Source organism: Dendrobates tinctorius, unplaced genomic scaffold (genome assembly GCF_039654945.1).
Source record: "Dendrobates tinctorius isolate UK_male_01 unplaced genomic scaffold, ASM3965494v1 ptg000025l, whole genome shotgun sequence".
In the NCBI taxonomy this organism is placed as follows: Eukaryota; Metazoa; Chordata; class Amphibia; order Anura; family Dendrobatidae; genus Dendrobates; species Dendrobates tinctorius.
In genome coordinates, this window is record NW_027361693.1 from 17,357,549 (window position 1) to 17,384,436 (window position 26,888).

The following is a 26,888-nucleotide window of genomic DNA, read 5'->3' on the forward strand; positions in this document are numbered from 1 at the left end:
AGTTTCCACTGTGAGGAACATAGTAAGGAAATGGAAGTACACAGGTACAGTTCTTGTTAAGCCCAGAAGTGGCAGGCCAAGAAAAATATCAGAAAGGCAGAGAAGAAGAATGGTGAGAACAGTCAAGGACAATCCACAGACCACCTCCAAAGACCTGCAGCATCATCTTGCTGCAGATGGTGCCACTGTGCATCGGTCAACAATACAGCGCACTTTGCACAAGGAGAAGCTGTATGGGAGAGTGATGCGAAAGAAGCTGTTTCTGCAAGCACGCCACAAACAGAGTCGCCTGAGGTATGCAAAAGCACATTTGGACAAGCCAGTTACATTTTGGAAAAAGTTCCTGTGGACTGATGAAGCAAAGATTGAGTTGTTTGGTCATACAAAAAGGTGTTATGCATGGAGGCTAAAAAACACAGCATTCCAAGAAAAACACTTGCTACCCAGGGTAAAATTTGGTGGAGGTTCCATCATGCTTTGGGGCTGTGTGGCCAATGCCAGCATCGGGAATCTTGTTAAAGTTGAGGGTCGCATGGATTCAACTCAGTATCAGCAGATTCTTGACAATAATGTGCAAGAATCAGTGACGAAGTTGAAGTTATGCAGGGGATGGATATTTCAGCAAGACAATGATCCAAAACACCGCTCCAAATCTACTCAGGCATTCATGCAGAGGAACAATTACAATGTTCTGGAATGGCCATCCCAGTCCCCAGACCTGAATATCATTGAACATCTGTGGGATGATTTGAAGCGGGCTGTCCATGCTCGGCGACCATCAAACTTAACTGAACTGGAATTGTTTTGTAAACAGGAATGGTCACAAATACCTTCATCCAGGATCCAGGAACTCATTAATAGCTACAGGAAGCGACTAGAGGCTGTTAATTTTTGCAAAAGGAGGATCTATGAAATATTAATGTCACTTTTATGTTGAGGTGCCCATACTTTTGCACTGGTCAAATTTTGTTTAAATGCAGATTGCACATTTTCTGTTAGTACAACAAACCTCATTTGAATCCAGAAATATAACTGAGTCCATCAGTTATTAGATATATGAAACTGAAATAACTGTTGCAAAAACCAAAATTGTTATAAAGAAAAAAGGTTAACATTAATAGGGGTGCCCAAACTTTAACATATGACTGCATATATGTGAGTGTGTCACTGACATCTATATAGCTATGTATTCTATATGTATAAATCTATTCTATATATTCTATTCTAACCTGTTATTGTGATTTTACTGAGGACTAAGAGCACTACACGTGTTCGAAACGCGTCCAGTCATCTGGGACATTCCTTCCTCCAGTATACACTGGTTATCAAGCAGCTTATTACCTTTTAATTTGTTTCAATAAAGATTTTGGATTTTATCTCCGGAGCTGGTTACCTTCTTTTTTCACAAGTACCTGACGTCAAGCAGAGACGCTTCGTTGCTCGGATAGAACTACTCATGTGCGGTGTGGACATCACTGTAAGGGTGAGCTGAATCAACTTTTTTCTATATATCTATTCTACATATTCTATTCTAACCTGTTATTGTGATTTTACTGTGTGCGGCACATAAATTGCCGGCTTTTCAATGGTCAGCAGTGCACAAAAATCTGACAGCACTCGCATGGTCCGAGTGCTGTACAATTGTTTTCTTGCACCCATAGGCTTGCATTAGTGAGTCTTGGCTGAGTCTCTGTGACAATCGCAGTATGCTGCAATTTTACACGCACGCTGGATATGCCCAAGAAAATAAATGGTGATGGGAGCTGCCCCATAGATTAACACTGGGCCAAGTGCTATGTGATGTTTTCTTGCATAGTACTCGTCCGTATTCTATGGTAGTGTGACTCCGACCTTACTGGAAGTGTGGCTTTTTGAAAAAAAGAGAAGGAAGGAATGAATCCGACACAACCATCTGGTGTTAAAACCCAGTTTACTCACAAACAACTAAAAACAAGGATCCAAGGAAACCATATATAACATGATGCATTTTTGGCGCAATACGAATGCCCTGAGTCATAGGATATAGGTTTGCAATACACACAGGATATATATACTGGTAAATACCAATCATGTGCAAAGAAATGACAATTGCAGTTAGAAACAACAGCTGCATGCTAGACTGATTAACCATTGATTATCTGGTCATTAGAGACAGAAAAATAAACTCAAGCAGAAAAATGTTGACTGTCATATAGCAAGCAAATTGTCATGAATAGATGTGAAATACTGTATGGTAGTTGAATTAATAAATGTAAAATAGATTGTTTTAGTATTTTAGCCCATTTGAAAATGTTTTATTTAATTTCAACATCCAAAAAAAACTCGCCTGGTGCTAAGTGTTTTTGTCAATTCATCCCTCTGGGAGGACATAGCACCTTATCTACACGATAACATTTAAATGTGATAAATCACTGTTATGGTTGGTAGTAAATATTATTTATATGCGCTGCTCTTCTCTATTTGAGGTTCATGATTGTGCAACCAATGTATATTACATTACACAAACAGCATTCAATACAATAAACCACATGGAGGGAATCATGATGTTGATGAAAGATTATAGGACATGATTCACACCATGTGGTAGAGAAAATAATTTTTTTTTGTCCATTCCAAAAGTGCATACATTGCAGGGACTCCCTGAACATTTGTAGAATCCCTTGGCAGAATGGCAAGTGGATGGTGACAGTGGAGACCATGCCAAACTGGAAGAAAGCATATTGCCCAACAAACGACCACGACTGATGACACATCTACAGCCTTTGTCCACAATTCTCCAAAGGATATCATCCTGGTTAATAATAGGTAGATATTTTAAAATAATCTATTTAATCTGATTGAACCGTGGACTGTATTGCAAACCAGTGTGGTGATTGTTAAATTCCTACAGAACATCATGTCTAGATTTGCTTTAGATATGAGTGAATGCCCATTTAACCCCTTCCTGACATCCGACGTACTATCCCGTCCATGGGACCCGGGCCCCTATGCCCATGGACGGGATAGTACGTCTAGCGCGATCAGCGGCGCCCACGTGGTGAGCGCTGTTGATCGCGGCCGGGTGTCAGCTGACTATCACAGCTGACACCCGTCACAATGTGTCAGGGGCGGTCACGGACTGCCCCCGACACGTTAACCCCTTGCACACCGCGATCAAACATGATCGCGGTGTACCGGGGGTTAAAGTGAAGCATCGGCAGGGAGGGGGCTCCCTCCGTGCTTCCCTGAACCTCCCACGGCAGCGCAATGTGCAGCGCTGCTGCGGGGGGCTCCTTTCCTGCAGGCCCCCGAATCCAAGATGGCGATGGGGGCCTTCGGGGGCCTGCAGGAAGCTGGCTTCCTCAGTGCCTGCAAAGCGCAGGTGTTGTGAGTTCATTTTCCCCTTCATTACTGAGGCCCGAGGAACTCCCTCTTCTGGTAAAGAAAGGTAGTGAGCCTGATTATCAAACACCTGAGGCTGATGATGATGACTGGCTGAGTGGAGTTACTGACTGGATATAAGGCTGCCGACGCCCTTCTGCCCTGCGGGTGATTTCTCTGTGGGATCCTTGGAGACCAGTCTGAATTCCTGCTCCTCTAAAGCTAAGTTTGCTGCTCAGCCTTTTGCTTTGGTGCTTTGACTTTGTTTTGCTTTGTTTTTCTGGATTTCTGCCATTCCCTGCTGGGGTGTGCTGAATTCATTTAGCTCTGTCTTCTGAAAATACCTGAGTGCTGATTTAGTTTTTGAAGCCTAGCTGCTTCAGGGCCTTTTTCATATCAGCTTGTTGGCTTATGTCTTTGATAGGGTTTTGGCAGATTGCAGACAGCAGCCTTCCTGTCCTTTCCTATCTAGGTAGTTTTGGGCCCCGTCTTTGCTCAGTCTATCTTTCTGTCTGTGTTGGTATTTTCATCTTGCTTCACCGTCATTATATGTTGGGGGATGCCTATTGCTTTGGGGTCTGCTCTGGGGCAGTTTAGATTTCCCCTTTCTTTCTTTAGGCCTATGTAATTCTCCGGCTGTGATCGAGGGGTCTAGGGCATCGTAGGAACCCCCCACGGCTACTGCTAGTTGTGTTGATAGGTTCAAGGGTCTGCAATCTGATAGTTGCCAACTTCTCTGGTTTTCTGGACTTAGCTTGTATTTCTGCTTTTGCCTCCTACGGTGACTCATTCATAACACGCAGGCATGAGGAAGTCTGCACACTGCCTGTGACAGATCGCTGATCTGTCACAGTGATCTGTGCTGTGACAGATCAGCGATCTGTCACAGGACAGTGATGTCCCACCTGGGACTATGTAATAAAGTTAAAAAGAAAATAAAAAAAAGTGTTAAAATAATTTAAAAAAATAGCCAAATAAATTAGAAAAAAAAAAAAATATTCTCCCAATAAATCCATTTTTTGGAAATAAAAAAAAAAACAATAAAAGTACACATATTAGGTATCGCCGCATCCGTAACCACCTGCCCTATAAAACTGTCCCATTAGTTAACCCCTTTAGCGAACCCCTTAAAAAATAAAAATAAAAAACGAAGCAAAAAATAATGATTTATTATCATACCGCCAAACAAAAAGTGTAATAACGCGCGATCAAAAAAGACTCATATAAATATCCATGGTACCGCTGAAAACGTCATCTTGTCCCGCAAAAACCGAGCCACCATACAGCATCATCAGCGAAAAAATAAAAAAGTTAGAGCTCGCAGAATAAAGCGATGCAAAAATAATTATTTTTTATATGAAATAGTTTTCATTGCATAAAACCGACAAAACATAAAAAAGACCTAAATGAGGTATCGCTGTAACCATACTGACCCGAAGAAGAAAACTGCTTTATCAATTTTACCGCACGCGGAACGTGTAAACGCACCCCCCCAAAAGAAATTCATGAAACGCTGGTTTTTGTTCATTCTGCGTCCCAAAAATCGGAATAAAAAGCGATCAAAAAAGTCACGTGCCCGAAAATGGTACCAATAAAAACGCCAACTCGTCCCGCAAAAAATAAGACCTCACATGACTCGGTGGGTCAAAATACGGAAAAATTATAGCTCTCAATATGTGGTGATGCAAAAACTATTTTTACAATAAAAAGCGTCTTTTAGCGTGCGACAGCTGCCAAACATAAAAACCGCCATAAATAGTAAATCCAACCCCCCATTATCACCCCCTTAGTTAGGGAAAAATAATAAAATTAAAAAAATGTATGCATTTCCATTTTCTCATTAGGGTTAGGGTAAGGGCTAGGTTTAGGTCCAGGGCTAGGGCTAGGGCTAGGGTTAGGGTTAGGGCTAGGGTTAGGGCTAGGGTTAGGGCTGCGTTTAGGGTTAGGGGTGTGTTGGGGTTCGGGTTGGAGTTAGAATTGGGGGATTCCACTGTTTGGGCACATCAGGGGCTCTCCAAATGCAACATGGTGTCTGATCTCAATTCCAGCCAATTCTTAGTTGAAAAAGTCAAATGGTGCTCCTTCCCTTCCAAGCTCTGCCATGCGCCCAAACAGTGTTTTACCCCCACATGTAGGGTATCAGCCTACTCAGGACAAATTGCAAAACAATTTTTGGGGTCCAATTTCTCCTGTTACCCTTAGGAAAATAAAAATTGGGGGCAAAAATATCACACGTCCGAGTGTTATAAACTTCTGTGAAGCACTTGGGGGTTCAAAGTGCTCACCACACATCTAGATATGTTCCATGGGGGGTCTAGTGTCCAAAATGGGGTCATTTGTGGGGAGTTTCAATAGTTTAGGTACATCAGGGGCTCTCTAAACGCACATGACACCCGCAGACCATTCAATCAAAGTCTGCATTCCAAAACGTCACTATTTCCCTTCCGAGCCCCGACGTGTGCCCATAAAATAGTTTTCTCCCACATATGGAGTATCAGCATACTCAGGACAAATTGGACAACAACTTTTGGGGTCCAATTTCTCCTGGTACCCTTGGGAAAATAAAAAAAATGGTGACTAAAAGATCATGTTTGTGGAAAAAATACGAATTTTTTATTTTCACGCCCAGGCGTTATAAACTTCTGTGAAGCACTGGGGGGCTCAAAGTGCTCACCACACATCTAGATAAGTTCCTTGGGGGGTCTAGTTTACAAAATGGTGTCATTTGTGGGGGGTTTACACTGTTTAGGTACATCAGGGGTTTTCCAATCGCGACATGGTGTCCGATCTCAATTCCAGCCAAAAACGTCAAATGGCGCTGCTTCCCTTCCGAGCTCTGCCATGCGCCCAAATAGTGGTTTACCCCCACATGTGAGGTATCAGCGTACTCAGGACAAATTTCACAATAACTTTTAGGGTCCTGTTACCCTTGGAAAAATAAGAATTGAGGGTGAAAAGATCATTTTTGTGGAAAAAATATGATTTTTTATTTGTACGGCTGTATATTATAGACTTCTGCGAAACCCTTGGGGGTTCAAAGTTCTCACCACACATCTAGATAAGTTCCTTAGGGGGTCTAGTTTCCAAAATGGTGTCATTTGTGGGGGGTTTCCACTGTTTTGGTACATCAGGGGTTTTCCAATCGCGACATGGTGTCCGATCTCAATTCCAGCCAAAAACATCAAATGGCGCTGCTTCCCTTCCGAGCTCTGCCATGCGCCCAAATAGTGGTTTACCCCCACATGTGGGGTATCAGCGTACTCAGGACAAATTGCACAATAACTTTTAGGGTCCTGTTGCCCTTGGGAAAATAAAAATTGGGGTGAAAAGATCATTTTTGTGGAAAAAATATGATTTTTTAATTGTACCGCTGTACGTTATAAACTTCTGCAAAGCCCTTGTGGGTTCAAAGTTCTCACCACATATCTAGATAAGTTCCTTGGGGGGGTCTAGTTTCCAAAATGGGGTCACTTGTAGGGGGTTTCCCCTGTTTAGGTACATCAGGGACTCTCCAAACGTGACATGGCGTCCGATCTGAATTCCAGCCAATTTTGCATTGAAAAAGTCAAACGGCGCTCCTTCCATTCTGACCTCTGCCATGCGCCAAAACAGTCGTTCCCCCCACATATCAGGTATCAGCGTACTCAGGACAAATTGCACAATATCTTTTGCAGTCCAATTTCTCCTGTTACCTTTGGTAAAATAAAAAAATTGAACCTGAAGTATTTTTTTTGTGAAAAAAAGTTAGATGTTCATTTTTTTTATAAATATTCAAAAAAATTCCTGTGACGCACCTAAAGGGTTAATAAACTTCTTGAATGTGGTTTTGCGCACCTTAAGGGGTGCAGTTTTTAGAATGGTGTCAGTTTTGGGTATTTTCTATCATATAGACCCCTCAAAGTGGCTTCAAATGTGACGTGGTCCGTAAAAATAAAATGGTGTTGTAAAAATGAGAAATCGCTGGTCAACTTTTAACCCTTATAACTTCCTAACAAAAAAAAATTTTGGTTCCAAAATTGTGCTGATGTAAAGTAAACATGTGGGAAATGTTAGTTATCAAGTTTTTTGTGTGCTGTATCTCTGTGATTTAAGGGCATAAAAATTCAAAGTTGGAAAATTGCGAAATTTTCAAAATTTTCGCCAAATTTCCGTTTTTCTCACAAATAAACGCAAGTTATTTGAATGAAATTTTACCACTATCATGAAGTACAATATGTCACGAGAAAACATTGTCAGAATCACCAGGATCCATGGAAGCGTTCCAGAGTTATGACCTCATAAAGGTACAGTGGTCAGAATTGTAAAAATTGGCCCGGTCATGAACGTGCAAACCACCCTTGTGGGTGAAGGGGTTAATTATGTGTCTGCTATAACTCCTGTCTGCAAGTCAGTTGCTTTTGAGGACACCCTCCCATAGGAAGGTGTCATCTCTGGAACAGATGGTCGGATCCATGTAAACTCCCATGTGGAATGGCATTGATGGTGTGTCGTGAATGGCAATTGTTGGATAATAAAGTGGTATTTTGGCAGAATTCTCTTTTCTGAGCACAGATGTATCAACAATGCCAATTGGAACAATAACAAAAAGTATAAGGCTGGTTTCACACTTGCGTTTTTTAGCGCAAAAAAGCGCATGCGTTTTTTCCCCTATCTTTTACATGGGTGCGCATAGGTGCGCATACACATGCGTTTGTACGTGTTTGTATGCGCATGCGTTTTTTTGTAGTGTGCGCTCGGGCAAACAGAATGCATCCTGTTGCATTTTTTGTGCGTCCGACTTGCCCCCAAAAAACGCATGCGCACGCAATGCGTTTTTACAGCAAAACACCCATTATAGTCTATTGGTGCGCATACGTGCACATTATAATGCGCACGTATGCGAAAAAAATGCACCAAAACCCGCAAAAAAATGCACACAAAAGCATGATGCGTTTTTTTCATGCGTTTGTGTGCGCAAAAAACGCACCGCAAAAAAATGCAAGTGTGAAAGTAGCCTAAGATCGAGGAAGGAAATTTGGTTGCTGGGTTTGCTAAAGTTTTAATTATTGAAATTGAGTTAATGGATGACATCTGGAACCAATGACTGCTCCCTAACCCATACAAAAAGAAGATTGCCAATAAAATGACCAAAACATGTAAAAACATGCAATATTAGAAAAAATGTGTTAGGATCAGAAAAATAAAACACTTCTCCCATCAAGCCATAAACAAAATTGCTAGGAATAGCGATAATTTAGACCCATCAGAGGACCTGTGATCTGTAGAAAAATTGAATTGGACGTAAACAATTGTGACTGAGTAAATAGTCTAGCACTGACATAATAACAGGTTTGAGATTGGATAAATAAGCACTGTAACAATTTAAATGGTTTTATACGGCAATTTTGGCTAATGATGTAGAATAGCCGAATAAAGATTAATCGCATCACAAGTGACAAAAGGAAAGTCTTCTTGACAATGGATACTGTCAAAAACTTGTAGGCCTGAGAATGTATATTTCAGATATCCTGGAATTCTGATTACCAGGGGTCGCAGGTGCTCATCCTGCCATTTGCTAAGATTATTGTTTTACCCCTTCCTGACATTTGCAGTATATATACATCATGGTTGGGAAGGACTTCCCTACTAATGCAGTATATATGTCATGTCTGACACACATATGCACATGTACCGCTCCAAGCACTTTAACCCCCTAAATGCTGCAATTGATCCGATTGCAGCATTTAGAGAGCAGACAGAGGGAAGAAAGTCCCTCTGCTCTTGGATTGGAGACCTTGCGACTTCATCGTGGGGTCCCGATCATTGCCATGGTGACCCGATGCGCAGTGCATGATCTAACTGACTTGAGTCTGCTAGGCTGAATGTGACACAAGTCACGACAGTAAATATGTATACTACTTACTGTAAGTAAAGGGAGGTCAAACAATCCAAGGTCAAGTCCAGGAAATGGCACAGTATGATAAAGGGAAGTCAGAGACAAAGTCTAATATACAAACCGAGGTCAGAAAAGCCAGAGACACCAAACAGGTTACAGGGAGCAGGCACAAGCAAAGTCAGGTTACAAGCAAAGGGGTCAGTGTCCAGGAAGTGAATCAAGTCAAGCAGGGTCAGGCACAAGGCGCATAGAGATCAATTCCACAGGCAACATAAAGTGTACAATTGACACTGTGTTAGGGATGGCGGAACGCACTAAATATAAAGTCAGTGTGGAGTACAGTGTCACACAATGCTGCTGTTCATGTCTAAACATATATTCAACTGTTTAAAAGCAGTCCAGCAAGTCAAACTCCAAAAACTATGTTATTGTGAAATGCCTTGATAAACTTTACAGTCTACAAAAATAATATTCCGTTTTGCTGATTGCAAATCTTTTGATACCACGTAGAATAACGTTAAACTACAATTTCTGTCAGCAGTAATTTGCCTTCTGTAAAGACTACTTTTCTGCAAATGATAAAGACAGTTCATTAGTATTCAAAAAGGATGAACAACTTAAATATCACCTGCTATATTTGAATAAATGCACCTTAGTGAGTGTACAATGATGCAACATGCTATAGAGAAGTAAATGAAAATACATTACCATTTGAATGTAGTACAATGTTAATTGTACGTTAGATGACTTGTGCAAATATCTTCAATGAGAAGATTCATTTTCATGCTGTACACATCTATATATATATATATATATATATATATATACATATATATATTAAAAAAACTTGCTTCTCACCCCTCAATGGGAGTGGTCTTTGTTGTCCTTTCTCATTCTCGGGTCCTCTACCAGAGGCCTGGGAGATTGTGGGTTCTGCGCAGGATCTTAGTTGTTCCCAGTATTGCGCTTTTCTAGACAGAGAGCTCAGATGTTTCTCCTGGGATTTCTTGTAGCCATTCTTTCAACTTAGGGGTCACTGATCCAAGTGCTCCTATCACCACTGGAATCACTGTTGCCTTCACTGTCCACATCTTCTCCTGTTCTCCTTTGAGACCTTGGTATTTCTCCATCTTCTTATATTCCTTCTTCCTGATGTGGCTGTCACTTGGCACTGCCTCATCTATTATCATTGCTGTCTTCTGATCTTTGTCTACTATGACAATGTCTGGTTGGTTAGCCAACACCTGCTTATTGGTCTGGAACTTGAAGTCCAGCAGGATTTTAGCCCTTTCATTTTCCACCACCTTTTCTGGGGTCTCCCATCTGGACTTACTGGGGCTTAGCCCATATGCTGCACAGATGTTCGTTGGGGCGTTCAGTATACGCTGTTACTGCTTGCATTTTGCATCCTGTCACTATGTGTTGGACTGTTTTTGAGGTTTCTTTGCTGAGTCTGCACCTTGGGTCTTGTCTTGTGTGAAAGATTCCTGCTTCTATGGATCTTGTACTTAGTGCTTGCTCTTGTGTTTCTATGATTAGTGCCTCTGTGCTGTCTTAGAGTCCAGTTTTCTCCTGCCATTGGTAGGATTTCTCCATGTCAGCCACTTCCATTATCTGTTGGTGATACATCCCATGCAGTGGCTTGTCTTACCATGGCGCTTCATGTTCTTGTTCTTCCTTCCAGATCTGTTGTTGTTACTGCCTTAGGCTTTCTCTCAGCATCTCATCTTCTGGCACCATTCTTCTGATGTATTCCTGGATACTCCTTGTTTCATCTATGATGGTGGCTTGGTTGCTTATCAAGCCTCGACCACCCTCTTTTCTGTTGGTATACAATCTTTGGGTGCTAGACTTAGGGTGGAGACATCCATGCATTGTGAGGAGCTTTCGTGTCTTCACATCTGCCCCATCGAGTTTCTGAGGAAGGTTCTTAAGTTCCTGTTGACATTTTAGAGAGCCATGCATTCACAGATTCATGGGTGTGGCATTGAGTCATTGGCTTTTCTGTAGTTAATCAAAGCTGTGCTGAGATTGGTCTGTCTGGATCTTGAGTCTAGAGCGACTACTCTATACACTAGGAGCTGGTGCTTAGAGCCTCTGGTGTCGGTTCCGATGCCTTTCTGAGCTGGATTCATGTACTGGTTCATATGGTTCTGTAGCTTTGTGGGTATGATGCCTGACAGGAGTTTCCATGTTGTTGTAAGGCAGGTTATTGGGTGGTAGTTGGATGGAACTGTTCCTTTTTGAGGATTCTTCAAGATCAGCACTGTTCTACCTTGTGTTAGCCAAGCTGGATGGTGGCCTTCTTCTAGCAGTTGGTTCATCTGCTTTGCCATGCATTCATGCACCGCTGTTAATTTCTTTAGCCAGTAGGTGTGGATCATGTCTGGGCCAGGTGTTGTCCAGCTCTTCATGTTCTTGACCAGATGTTGGATGCCTGCTTCTGTAATGATGATTGGTTCTTGCTCTAGGTGGTTGCTGTGTTTCATTCTCAGATCTTGCAGCCACATTGCACTGGTGTTTTGTGTTTTTTCCTTCTCCCATATGTCTCTCCAGTATTGTTCAGTCTCTGCTATTGGTGAAGTTGCTGTCTTTGCGCTGTTGTTCTGTAGTTGGGAGTACACTTTGGATGGTTCTTTGGAGAACAGGGCATTTACAGTATCTTCTTGGCCTCAGCTTCTCTAGTGTATCTCCCTAGTCTTGCAGCGAGTGCTGTAAGCCTTTGCTTAGCAGCCTCTAGGGCTTCAGCTGGGGTCATGTCTTTGTACTTGTACAGCTTGGTCTTATTCTTGATCTTTACACCTTTCTGTATTTGTTATTTGGCTGACTTCCCTTTGTGTCACCTTGATTTTTGTCTCCAGCCTTTTTTTCCAAGGGGGCACATACTTTTGTTGTTCATGCTGGTTGTATAGCCAAGCATTTCCATGATTGCTGAGGCAGTAGTGACTCGCCCCCAGAGGCTGTGGGGTACTCGGTTCTGGGCCCATTGATTTCAATGGGAGATGTCACAGTGGCAATGACCCAGTCCGTGGCCTCAGGCGGTCAATGTAAAAGGGGTAGAGTGATGGGGATAAAGTTGTTGAGATGATTTGTGATGCCACCTGTGGTTTCTGGTCAGTTTGACCAGCGCTGCAGGGTTGCTTCTCTGGGACGGATGGTGTGGTGCAGAAATGATGTTGAAGCTCCCCACAGGTGGAGCTGTTGTCCCAGGGCAGTGTAGATGAGGTTGGCAAGTGGGGAGATGATGTAAAGAAGCAGATGTAGCAGAGCCAGGTGTAAGGCGCAATAATAAGTGGAGGACACAAGGGCATGTAGTTCCAAAGTTTTACTCACAGTCTGTTGCGCATACAGGTGCCCACTTCGGTGCCGTGTCCTCCAGGTCAGGGGCTCAGCCAACTCCCAGGCAAGGTAAAGTACACCTTTCCAGCACTCCTCCAACATGTGCCTTCTCTGAACGTCTCCTTTCTAGTGCTTATACTGAAGTACTTGTAGTTGTGTGTTAAACCCAAGTTCCTCCTCTCAGATGTTCCTTGGAACTCTACTAGCATGACAAGTGATTGTAGCCTGCTTCGGGGACTCCATCCGTCATGTCCTGGCTCACACATAGGTTGCCACTGTGTCTTCGAGTCTTTTGTGGGAATAGAGTGGTCACAGCTCCTATTCCTCCGGTGTCTGCTTCTGGAACATTAGTCTCACAAACATCCTCGGGGACCGGACCACGGCCATGCACTTCAAACTTCAGGAAGGGTTCTGCTCTGACCCTAGTCCTTAGTTCTCTTCTCCTTACGTTCCGTACTAAACTGTCTTCCTTCTGAAGAATCAGGCTTTCTATGGCTCTTTCCTGTGCCAGCAGCTCTAGGTCACAGGAGTCTGCTGCAGCACTTCCTTCACTCCATCCCTCTCTGGGGATCTTCTCTCACAGACTGACCTTTTCCTAATATTCTCCTGCTCTCTTGTGCAGTCTAAGCTCCACCCACCTCCCAGCACTCTTCGTGTTCCAAGCAGGTAGCTACCAAAGGTGCTTTGCTACTCTACTATGCTGTGTGGGATGCAGGTGTTGGAGTGTGGTCAGGTGTATCCACCTTACCTTGATAGTGGGGTACCAAACCTCAGGAGGAGGTGCATTACCTCTGTGGTGACGGAACCCTCAGGGGCACCACATACCCCCCCATTAAACACAGCACGTCTGCGGGCTGCAAGTGAAACAAAGATGTTATGTAAGGAACATACAAAATTTTTTAAAATGCATTTTAACAGGTAAACAATTTTTAAACTAAACTTCCCAATATGGGAGGCACTGATTCTTAAATGTTGCAGAACAAATTAACAGACTACCCATAATTTAACATTTTCCCTAATTTAAAGTGCTATTGGCAGTAACTGTTGCTAAGAAGTTCACTGCCATTTCAGGGCCTACTATCCCTGCTGCAACATATTTTCCTTTATCATTCACATTTTCACATTCTGCTGTTTCTTCTAGACCCATAGGTGACAACCGCTGACCCTGGTTCGTCACCTGAATTCAAATTTTTATTCAAAACTTCACATTTTTATTAAAGATTACAATGAGGCTAAATTCTGCAAAATATTCACTCCTAATACTGCAGCTAAACATTGCTACCAACATTTTCAAGACACATTATAAAAGACTTCACATTCAAACGTCAGTAATTCTTGCAAGTGCTGAACACTGCTCCCAGCCGGGATTTCTTGCAGTATCCTTGGGGTTGGAGCAGAACTCCAGGTCTGAGGTAGTCCTTGTTGAAGACTGTTCATGTAAAACCAAGAGAGAGCACCTTAAGAGGCGCAAACTATTTACAACAAAGTTTGTGGATCACTCCAAGTTCATGATCGCTCAGTTCAATAAAATCGGTGCCAACTGGGTGAACTGAGGAAAACACAGAAAATGAGGGCACAACGGTGCACATACCCTCCTGGGTAACAGTTCAATTAGAAATGTACTTAGTGGTTTTGTCGCTTGCATGATGAAATGCGAGGATAACAAATCTCTGGTAGGGGAAATACGTGATGCATAGTAACACCCATCAGCTGCTCAGGCTCCTCTGCCAAGATCAGAAGACGCCGGATGAGACGCATCTGCTCCAGCTTTCCTCTTTTCAGCAGGGACGTTTTCCACTCCTCCATCGCAGTCAGCTTAGCATCTTGGAATTGAGAACACAACTCCTCCATTTGCTCCATGCGGAATACCGGCCTGTCGCGCGCGGTAGATGGGAACTCAGGGGTCTACCCGATTGCAGGGGCGGCGGTCATACCTGACGCTTCCTGACGGTGTTCCGACTCCGGTGCGGGCACTGGATGGCAGCCGGTGGCAGCTGTGCTTGCTGGAGCTGGTTCAGGAACTACTGAGATCTATGGTGGGACCTGCGCGGCCGCGCCAGGTCCAGTCAAATTCACAGTCTCTGCCTCACATTCAGCTCCCGGGTCCTCAGATAACTCCTCCTGGCAGGCAGCGCCCAGCAGTGGCAGCAGCGTGGAAGTGGTGACAGGCACTGCCGATGGCATAGCAGCATCCGCGGGTTTCACAGTGGCTGCCTGACAGAGAACTGGTGCAGCGGCGGCGGGTACTGGTGGTGGAGGTACCATTTCTGCAGGCCCCTCCTGGGTGCGCTACCGATCCAAGGTCCACAGCGCTTCCTGCTTCAGCCGCAGACTGCGGTTCAGCATGGCGATTTCTTCCTCCAGCTGCTGACGGTCCATCGTAGAAGCAGGGCCAGAGCCTTCAACTACTGCGCCGGGGAAGGCAAGCTCCTCTTCCTCACGCTCTTCAGGCCTCCGTCCTTCTTCCATCATGGCGTCCTGGCATTCTTGCTTCTCTCTGGGCTCCTTTCCCGCCACAGGGCTTTGCTCCTCCTTCCTGGGACGGCGTCTTATTCCTCTGCCTCCATACCAAGCCAGTTTACAAACCCCTCTGGGGGTGGGCCATGTTTCTGTTGCATAGAAGTTCAGGCAGGGGAGGCCCAGGACCGTTTGTGCTCTTTTCTTAGGGCCACCCATGTTGTCACGCCCTTCTTCACCGCGCCGGCTGCCATTTTGAGAGTCCATTTTACAGTCTATCATTTTGGTTGCTTTGCACATTTTCAGCAATTTTAAGTCCAATAAATCTTCAGCACACAGGACCTGGTGGTACCGGGTTTCGCCCCCAGAGGCCGTGGGGTACTTGGTGCCGGGCCCGTTGATTTCAATGGGAGATGTCACAGTGGCAGTGACCCGGTCCGTGGCCTCAGGTGGTCAATGTAAAAGGGGGTAGAGTGATGGAGATAAAGTTGTTGAGATGATTCGTGACACCACCTGTGGTTTCTGGTCAGTTTGACCAGCGCTGCAGGGTTGCTTCTCTGGGATGGATGGTGTGGTGCAGCAATGATGTTGAAGCTCCCCACAGGTGGAGCTGTAGTCCCAGGGCAGTGTAGATGAGGTTGGCAAGTGGGGAGATGATGTAAAGAAGCAGATGTAGCAGAGCCAGGTGTAAGGCGCAAGAATAAGTGGAGGACACAAGGGCATGTAGTTCCAAAGCTTTACTCACAGTCTGTTGCACAAACAGGTGCCCACTTCGGTGCCGTGTCCTCCAGGTCAGGGGCTCAGCCAACTCCCAGGCAAGGTAAAGTACACCTTTCCAGCACTCCTCCAACATGTGCCTTCTCTGAACATCTCCTTTCTAGCTCTTATACTGAAGTACTTGTAGTTGTGTGTTAAACCCAAGTTCCTCCTCTCAGATGTTCCTTGGAACTCTACTCGCATGACACGTGACTGTAGCCTGCTTTGGGGACTCCATCCGTCATGTCCCGGCTCACACATAGGTTGCCACCGTGTCTTCGAGTCTTTTGTGGGAATAGAGTGGTCACAGCTCCTATTCCTCCAGTGTCTGCTTTTGGAACATTAGTTTCACAAACAGACTCGGGGACCGGACCACGGCCATGCACTTCAAACTTCAGGAAGGGTTCTGCTCTGACTCTGGTCCTTAGTTCTCTTCTCCTTACGTTCCGTACTAAACTATCTTCCTTCTGAAGAATCAGGCTTTCTATGGCTCTTTCCTGTGCCAGCAGCTCTAGGTCACATGAGTCTGCTGCAGCACTTCCTTCACTCCATCCCTCTCTGGGGATCTTCTCTCACAGACTGACCTTTTCCTAATAATCTCCAGCTCTCTTGGGCAGTCTAAGTTCCACCCACCTCCCAGCACTCTTCGTTTTCCAAGCAGGGAGCCACCAAAGGTGCTTTGCTACAGTACTATGTTGTGTGGGATGCAGGTGTTGGAGTGTGGTCAGGTGTCTCCACCTTACCTGGATAGTGGGGTACAACACCTCAGGAGGAGGTGCAGTACCTCTATGGTGACTGAACCCTCATAGGCACCACAGTAGCATAGATCAGATTATTAATTTGAGTTATGGTGGTGATAGTTATTGATGAAAGTGCTCTATAGGCATCTCCTAGCATACTGTCTGGTGGTGTTTCTTTGCTGGACCTTGGCAGTTGCTCTCTGGTATTGATGGTATTTAGTTTATCTAAGATCTTCTGTTTCAGACCAGCTGCAGTGCTCTCTAGTTGCAGGATTGGATCAGGATCTTCAGGGGGTTGAACATGTTGTTCTTCCAGGTCTTCATGTGAGGTGGCTCTGCAGTGCAGTTGATCCATCTCAAGTTGTATACACTGCTCAAAAAAATAAAGGGAACACTAAGATACCACATCATAGATATCACTGAATGAAATATTGCAGCTGCAAATCTTTATTCATTACATAGTGACATGCGTTGAGAACAAGAAAACATAAAAATGATCAATGTAAATCAAAATTAGTATCCCATGGAGGTCTAGGTTTGGAAGGATACTCAAAATCAAAGTGGAAAATCAAATTACAGGCTGATCCAACTTCAGTGGAAATGCCTCAAGACAAGGAAATGATTCTCAGTAGTGTGTGTGGCCTCCACGTGCCTGTTTGACCTCCCTACGATACCTGGGCATGCTCCTGATGAGTCGGCGGATGTTGTCATGGGGGATCTCCTCCCAGACCTGAACTAAAGCATCCATCAACTCCTGGATCGTCTGTGACGCAACGTCTGTGCTCAATAATATCAGGTCAAGGGATTGGGCGGGCCAGTCCATAGCTTCAATACCTTCATCTTTCAGGAACTGGTAACACACTCCATCCACATGACATCTGGCATTGTCCTGCATTAGGAGGAACCCAGGGCCAACTGCACCAGCATATGGTGTCACAAGGGGTCTGAGGATCTCATCTCGGTACCTAATGGCTGTCAGGCTACCACTGGCGAGCACATGGAGGGCTGTGCGACCCTCCAAAGAAATTCCACCCCACACCATTACTGACCCACTGCCAAACCAGTCATGCTGAAGGATGTTGCAGGCAGCAGATCGCTCTCCACGCCGTCTCCAGACTCTGTCCCATCTGTCACATGTGTTCAGTGTGAACCTGCTTTCATCTGTGAAGAGCACATGGCACCAGTGATGAATTTGTCAATCCTGGTGTTTTATGGCAAATGCCAAGCATCCTGCATGGTGTTGGGCTGTGAGCACAACCCCCATCTTTGGACATCAGGCACTCAGACCATCCTTATGGAGTCAGTTTCTAAACATTTGTGCAGACACATGCACATTTGTGGCCTGCTGGAGGTCATTTTGCAGGGCTCTGGCAGTGCTCCTCCTGTTCCTCCAGCACAAAGGCTGAGGTAGCTGTCCTGCTGCTGGGTTTTTGCCCTCCTAAGGCCCCCTCCATATCTCCTGGTGTACTGGCCTGTCTCCTGGTAGCATCACCAGCCTCTGGACACTACACTGACAGACACAGCAAACCTTCTTGCCACAACCCTCATTGATGTGCCATCCTGGATGAGCTGCACTACCTAAGCCACTTGTGTGGGTTGTAGAGTCCGTTTCATGCTATCACGAGTGTGAAAGCACAACCAACATTCAAAAGTGACCAAAACATCAGCCAGAAAGCATTGGTATTGAGATGTGGTCTGTGGTCCCCACCTGCAGAACCACCCCTTTACTGAGTGTGTCTTGATAATTGCCAATAATTTCCATCTGTTGTCTATTCCATTTATACAACAGCATGTGAAATTGATTGTCAATCAGTGTTGCTTCCTAAGTGGACAGTTTGATTTCACAGAAGTTTGATTTACTTGGAGTTATATTCTGTTGTTTAAGAGTTCCCTTTATTTTTTTGAGCAGTGTATATATGTGTAGATGCAAGACGGTGATCTGGGCCCGGCGGTGAATTTTTTTATTTTTTTTGGGGGGGGCCCATTCAGACTTGGGCCCCATGATTTCTATGTCTGTCCCTAGCTAAGCCATAAATATTCTCATTGGGAACAACCCTTTAAGCATTATTAAGCTCAGTACTCAACTAAGTACTCTCAACTTTTGCAGGCAACAAATGATGTTTAACCCATGGGAAAACAAGTATAATCATACCGGTATATTTGTTTTTGCTAATCTTGGCAGAACTGAAAAGTTGTAGGATAAAATATTATTGCATTTATGTAGTGCCATGTGTTAAGGTGAAGGTTGATACTTTACTAAAGGAACCTTATAGATCCGTGATAGTGTGCATGTGCAGTTCGGGTAACATTGCGAGTAAATCTTAATACATATCATTGAAATTGAATTTATTTACATTTTACTGATTTTTCTTTATTAAATTAACCTTAGAAAAATCTAATGCAACAATTCAAAGTAAGTTGCTTTACAATTTTCCAATTCACTGGTATTTAGATATATTTTAGCAATTGTTAAACTATTTGTTGAATGTAGTTTCTGAATGTTTTATATTATTTCAGATAACTTAGCCATAGGGATCAAAAGCAATGATTTTCACTACATCTTTCTAGATTTCTCATTATTTATGGTATTCACTAGCAAAGAAAATTACACTAATAAAAGTACTCATTTCATGAAACTTCACCTCATAAGAATTCTTGAGGTGGTAAAAATTATTTTTTTCGCAAATGGACTTAGAAAAAATATTACCAGTGAGCAGAGTTCTGTAGATTTTTCATGCATTTCTTCATAAAACTAGATTTTATATGAGTACTTTTATGTTCCCATGAAAATAAACGTAAAAATATATAGCTTCAAGTAAACTAAGTTGGTTCTTTTTATATGATGGACACATTGTTCCAATATGATTTATATATTAAAGTGAGCAAAAACAAGCAAACTGAAGGTAAATCAGTTGAGAAACTAAGATTTGTGTTTTATGTTTCATTTTCTAAGCCATGCAATACATATTTTTTTATTGAAAAGTTTTTACCTTTGATAGCATAAAACATTTCAGTCAGTTTAAAGACTTTTATTTAGTAGATATTGATCCATTGACCCATTTGCGACTTTGAACCTTATAATTTTACGAAACCTTTTAATTTTATATGAACACAATATTTAATAACAGGCAACATCTTTAACGACATACAATTACATACAGTAGATAAATCTACTAATGCCCCCTCATAATAATCACAGGTTTATAGCTCAACAGTGAACATTTTAGATGATAAACTAAATGTATTGATTAACATATAAATATGAGCACATCACATCTTAAAAGTCGTTGTTACCGATAAAACTAAATGTATATTGCTCATAAAATATTTTATTAATGACTAAAAGGCTAACATTTTGCTAAACATCCATACATTGATTTTGATATTGTAAGTGACTTATACGGTGAGATATCGTCAAGAATTTAATCTGAGGAACGACTTAGTGATGTACCAAAAATAATGTATCTCTGTAATTTGTGATTCTTTATTTTCCTTTCATGTCCTTTTCTTACATTTTAACCTGTGAACATTTACGACAGCCCCAATAAATGTTTCCTATTGTTTCCTAAATTTTGAGATTACTTTCTTACATCCTTCTTAGGCCTGTTTCCCACATCACTTTTCCTGTTCAGTCTAAATCCACCAAAATAGCGGAAAACGGATCCGCAGGCGGACTGACAGGAACGGGTGTCACCGGATCGGCGGATGTACGGATCCGCCGATGGTTTAAATTTAAAGGAACCCGCGCTGAGATATAGCAGAGTACCTGCATGATTGAGTGGGGGTCCATCGTCGCGATCTGAAGGCATAGCGCGAGAGGGCGATGTCGCGGGAGTGCTTCTCCATGTTGTAATGTCTGGGAGTCCCGCGATAAGAGAAATTGTGCGACGGGAGAAATGTCGGGAGTCCCGCGACAAGAGAGAGAGAGAGAAAGAGAGAGAGAGAGAGATCCAGCAGCCAGACAGAATTGGGGGTTAAATATGTTTACAAACACTGAATGGCGGATCCGGACAGCAAAAAAAATTGCAGGGTCCGTCCGGACATGTCAGCGGATGCCAAAATCTTGGTGGATCAGCTGACATGTGGATGCAATGAATCACCATCAGTCAAAATCCGCTGATAATGCAAGTCAATGGGCAAAAAACGGATCCGCAAAGAAAAATGGCGGATCCGTTTTTTTGCAAAACGGCAGTTTTTGACTGATGGTGACAAACGGATGTGTGAAACAGGCCTTACTTGAAGTCACTTTCACTAGCTCGCACTTGGGGTGAATTAATAAATTGTAGTAGTTGATGAATTCCAACTAGTTTCAAAAGTAGAGATGAGTTAATGTTTTCGAAATTCTAATTTTTGGGTCTACCAAATTTATCCCAAAAATTCAGTATACCCAAACTCATCGCAAATCACAATGATGAAAAGCTACTAATTGCCTCAAAGAGAGAAGAGAGGGGATAGAAAGACAGAGAGGACAGAGAAGGAGAGGGAAGAGAATTGAATTAGAGAAAGGGTGTGACAAAATTTGAAATGAGGGATTTAACATTGTCCTACTTGTATGCAGTGTCTGATGAAGAAAAGGCCTTAAGGTGTTGCAAGTGTTAGGGTTCCATCACACCAAACGATGCACCAGCAATCCCGACAACGATGCGACCCGGTCAGGATTGCTGGTGCATTGCTACATGATCGCTGGTGAGCTGCCAAACAAGAAGATCTCACCAGTAGAGTTGAGCGAAACGGGTCAAAAAATTTCAAAAGTCGCCGACTTTTGGCAAAGTCGGGTTTCATGAAACGAAACCCGACCCTAGGATGAGGTCGGCCACGAGGTCGGCGACTTACGCGCCAAAGTCGCATTTCATAAGTTTGCTTTGCGCTCTTTTTCAGCCAATCAGGATCCACGGACACTGTGGGCAACGTGATGACATAGGCACGGGTCACCACCATCTTTCAGAAGGGCATGCAAGTGATTGGCTTGCTTTGGTGGGCGTCACAGGGGGTATAAAAGGGCGTGCACGCCGACCACCATCTTACTTCTGCCGATCTTAGCATAGGGAGAGGTTGCTGCTGATTCTGTAGGGAGAGCATTAGGCAGGGAAGAAAAAACAAAAACTGCTTCTGCTGCTAGCGATTTTGCCTGTACAACACACCAGTCACTGTGTGTGCAGTGCAAGGGGAGGCTATATTTTGGTGGATCAGCGGTGTTGGTTGTTAGGCTGCCTTCTAAGGCTTCCTGACGGCTGCATTGCTGTTTACCCACTGCTCTGCAAACTGCTTTTTTAAAAGCAATCCCAATTTTTTTTTTTGTCCTGCTGAGGTACTGAGCGTGCATTTTTTCACACCATACAGCGGTGCACACTCCTCGCACAGTACCGTGTAACGGCTGTTATCACAGCCACAGTGAAGCTATCTGTGTGTCACTCTGTGAGAATAAGTCAAGGACATGTTCCGTTCTTACAGACCTGCACCTTCTAGTTTTGTCTAGCTTTCAAACAGTTAAATATATTTGCTGTTTGATCCCATTCAAAACTATAGAGAGACAGCGTGTGTCAGTCCGTATACTTAAAAAACATGGAGCTTGACAATTTTACGTACACCGGACAGCCGTGTACGTGCACGCTCCTCTCAGTACCGTGTAATGGCTGTTATCACGGCCACAGTGAAGCTATCTGTGTGTCAGTTTGTGAGAATAAGTCGAGGACATGTTTCGTTCTTACAGACCTGCACCTTCTAGTTTAGTCTAGCTTTCAAACAGTTAAATATATTTGCTGTTTGATCCCATTCAAAACTATAGAGAGACAGCGTGTGTCAGTCCGTATACTTAAAAAACACGGAGCTTGACAATTTTACGTACACCGGACAGCCGTGTACGTGCACGCTCCTCTCAGTACCGTGTAACGGCTGTTTTCACGGCCACAGTGAAGCTATCTGTGTGTCACTGTGGAAGGATAAATGGAGGACTTGTTCCGTTCTTACAGACCTCTAGGGAGATTCCTATTCTGCCCAATTCTATATACACCTTGTAGTTTGTGATACACTAGCCAATTTCTGCCTGTGACATAGCGCTGTGATATTCAGTGGGCCTCACACAATCCAAAAGTGTCCAGTGTCCACTAGTGTGTGCAGAAATTCAAAATCTCTGTGATCCTGTAGTCACTTTTTTCACACCTGTGCCATCGAGCCTGTGACATAGCGCTCTGATATTCAGTGGGCCTCACACAATCCATAAGTGTCCAGTGTCCACAAGTGTGTGCAGAAATTCAAAATCTCCGTGATCCTGTAGTCACTTTTTTCACACCTGTGCCATCGAGCCTGTGACAGAGCGCTCTGATATTCAGTGGGCCTCACACAATCCATAAGTGTCCAGTGTCCACAAGTGTGTGCAGAAATTCAAAATCTCCGTGATCCTGTAGTCACTTTTTTCACACCTGTGCCATCGAGCCTGTGACATAGCGCTCTGATATTCAGTGGGCCTCACACAATCCATAAGTGTTCAGTGTCCACAAGTGTGTGCAGAAATTCAAAATCTCCGTGATCCTGTAGTCACTTTTTTCACAACTGTGCCATCGAGCCTGTGACAGAGCGCTCTGATATTCAGTGGGCCTCACACAATCCATAAGTGTCCAGTGTCCACAAGTGTGTGCAGAAATTCAAAATCTCCATGATCGTGTAGTCACTTTTTTCACACCTGTGCCATCGAGCCTGTGACAGAGCGCTCTGATATTCAGTGGGCCTCACACAATCCATAAGTGTCCAGTGTCCACAAGTGTGTGCAGAAATTCAAAATCTCTGTGATCCTGTAGTCACTTTTTTCACACCTGTGCCATCGAGCCTGTGACAGAGCGCTCTGTTATTCAGTGGGCCTCACACAATCCATAAGTGTCCAGTGTCCACAAGTGTGTGCAGAAATTCAAAATCTCCGTGATCCTGTAGTCACTTTTTTCACACCTGTGTCATCGAGCCTGTGACAGAGCGCTCTGATATTCAGTGGGCCTCACACAATCCATAAGTGTCCAGTGTCCACAAGTGTGTGCAGAAATTCAAAATCTCCGTGATCCTGTAGTCACTTTTTTCACACCTGTGCCATCGAGCCTGTGACAGAGCGCTCTGTTATTCAGTGGGCCTCACACAATCCATAAGTGTCCAGTGTCCACAAGTGTGTGCAGAAATTCAAAATCTCCGTGATCCTGTAGTCACTTTTTTCACACCTGTGCCATCGAGCCTGTGACAGAGCGCTCTGTTATTCAGTGGGCCTCACACAATCCATAAGTGTCCAGTGTCCACAAGTGTGTGCAGAAATTCAAAATCTCCGTGATCCTGTAGTCACTTTTTTCACACCTGTGTCATCGAGCCTGTGACAGAGCGCTCTGATATTCAGTGGGCCTCACACAATCCATAAGTGTCCAGTGTCCACAAGTGTGTGCAGAAATTCAAAATCTCCCCTGTCCTATAGACACCTTGTACCTTGTTTTACATTACTATATAGTTTGTTGGATTTTGTTTACATTTCTACCAAAAATGAGGAAGGCTGGTGGAAGAGGCCGTGGAATTAGGCGGGGGTTGGCAGCTGGTAATGATGGTGTTGGTGGTGGATCTGATGGTAGTGGCAAAAGCAAAATAGGACCGAATGCAGGAGGTGTTGAGCCTGCGTCATCGTCTGGCTCCACAAGGCCTCGAAGGCTTACGTTTCTAGGAGTTGGCAAACCGCTTTTAAAGCCAGAGGTGCAGTAAAAGGTTTTGGCTTACATTGCTGACTCAGCCTCCAGCTCTATCGCCTCCTCTTCTGAATTTGTAAAAAGTAAAAGCACTGAGTCGTCATTGGAGGCTCATGTTCATGAACCACACCTTTCCTTGTGTCCTTCTCCCCAACCAAGATTGAAGGATGATGCAGGCCATACTACTGATTACTCCATGGAGCTGTTTTCACATACCATGCCTGGATTACCAAGTGAAATGGTGAATTACCCAGGCCAAGATGAATCTGACATGGAGTGCACTGATGCACAGCCACTGATAGATGATTCTGCTGGTACATTCACTCAGAGCACTACATTGTCCTCGCAGTGTACAGAGCCAGATTCTGACCCTGATGAGACTCAGGTGCCCCTTCCCGCACACGATACCACCATACACGGTGACACAGAGGAAGGTGCACATGACATTGAAGAGGAGGTGATGGATGACCCAGATGTTGACCCAGATTGGCATCCATTGGGGGAAGAGGGTGCTGCTTCCAATAGCTCAGATGAGGAGCATCCACAGCAGACATCGACATTGCAACAGCTGTTATCTGGCAGGCACGGAGCACTCCAAAGACAGGTTCCAAAAATCAAAAGAGTTGCTGGACAGCTTGTCCAGAGGGTCAAAATATCACAGCGTGCTAGGCCGCAAAATGTCTGCCAAAGTAGGAAGAGTGCAGTGTGGCACTTTTTTGAACAAAATCCTCATGATCAGGCCAAGGTTATCTGTAAGAAGTGCGCAAAGACCTTTAGCCGAGGGAAAAATCTGAAAAATTTGAATACCAGTTGCATGCTTAGACATTTAACCACCATGCACTTGCAAGCGTGGACACAACACCAAACCTCAAGTACCACATGTGCAACTGATCACAAAGAAGGTAGTCAGCAATGCTACATTGTTTCCCCCACTGTAAGCCCACTGGTCAGCACAGCAGCAAATGTTGAGGTGTCGTTGCAAGGCCACAGCAGTCAGGGAATCCCACTGTTATATCAACAAAATACTGAATCTAGGCCATCAGAAAGAACACCAACTCCATCACCATCATCAACCCTCTCTCAGTCCGCCCTGTCCACCGCTACTTCCACCATATGCAGCTCTAAAGTCCAGCTCACCTTCCCAGACGCTATGAGTAGGTCAAGTAAGTACTCAGTCTCTCATCCGCGTACACTGGGTTTGAACGCCCACATTGCCAAACTAATCTCGTTTGAGATGATGCCCTATCGGTTGGTGGAAAGCGCAGCTTTCCGCGAACTCATGGCCTATGCAGTACCACGCTATGACCTACCCAGTCGCCACTTCTTCTCTCGCAAAGCCATCCCAGCCCTCCACCATCATGTGAAAGACCGCATTGTCCATGCACTCAAGCAGTCAGTGAGTGGAAAGGTGCACCTCACAACTGATGCATGGTCCAGTCGGCATGGCCAGGGCTGTTACGTGTCCATCACTGTGCACTGGGTTAATGTGGTGGATGCAGGGTCCACAGGGGACAGCGGTGGTGGGACAGTGCTGCCTAGCCCACGGTATAGGAAACAGTTGGCTGTAGGCGTTCGACCCTCCTCCTCCTCCAGAAGCGAAAGCTCGTCCACAGAGCGCAGTCGTACGAGCACTCCATCTGCAGCTGCCACTGTTGCACACGAGGTGTCCCCCTATCGAGCAGCTAGTGGAAAGCGTCAGCAGGCTGTTTTGCAGATGATGTGTTTGGGCGACAGACACACCGCCGAGGTGCTGGCCGAGTACTTTCAGCGACAAACTGAGTCATGGCTGGGCAGTGTACATATTGAGGCAGGCAAGGTAGTTAGTGATAACGGCCGTAATTTTGTAGCAGCCATAGCCCTTTCAAAACTCAGCCACATACCTTGCTTGGCTCACACCTTGAACCTGGTGGTGCAGTGCTTCCTCAAAAATTATCCGGAGTTAACAGCCCTGCTCCAGAAGGTGCGAAGACTGTGCGCGCACATCCGCCGGTCGCCTGTACACTCCATTCGTATGCAGAAGCTGCAGCGATTGCTCCACCTTCCCAACCACCGCCTCATTATTGACATTGCAACAAGGTGGAACTCCACCCTGCACATGGTTGAGCGGCTGTGCGAGCAGAGGCAGGCCATAATGCATTTGTGTGAGGATACACGGCCAGGCACTTTGAGTGCAGACATGGAGTTGACAGGTGTGCAGTGGTTGAAGCTGAAAGACCTCTGTAAAGTCCTTCAGTGTTTTGAGGAATGCACACGGCTGGTAAGCGCAGACGACGCCATCCTAAGCATGAGCATCCCACTTATGCGTCTGCTCATGCAAACTTTGACGCACCTTAAGGAGCAGGCGTCTGCAGCCAATGTTGACGAGGAGGGAATCCTTGATGACATTCACCCATTGTCTGCTCAGGGACCTCTCCTGGATGAGGTGGAGGAAGAAGAGGAGGAGGAGGATGATGATGGGGATGATTACTTAGGGGAGGAGGATGCATCTCGTGGGGCAAGTGAAAATGTTGGTGTGGCAAGGTCTGGTACAGGGTTTGTGCGTGACTGGAGGGATGTGGATTTGCCAGAAAGTGCTCCTCCAACCAGCACTCGCAGTGCATCATTGACACCGGGAACATTGGCCCACATGTCAGATTATGCCTTGCAGATCCTAAA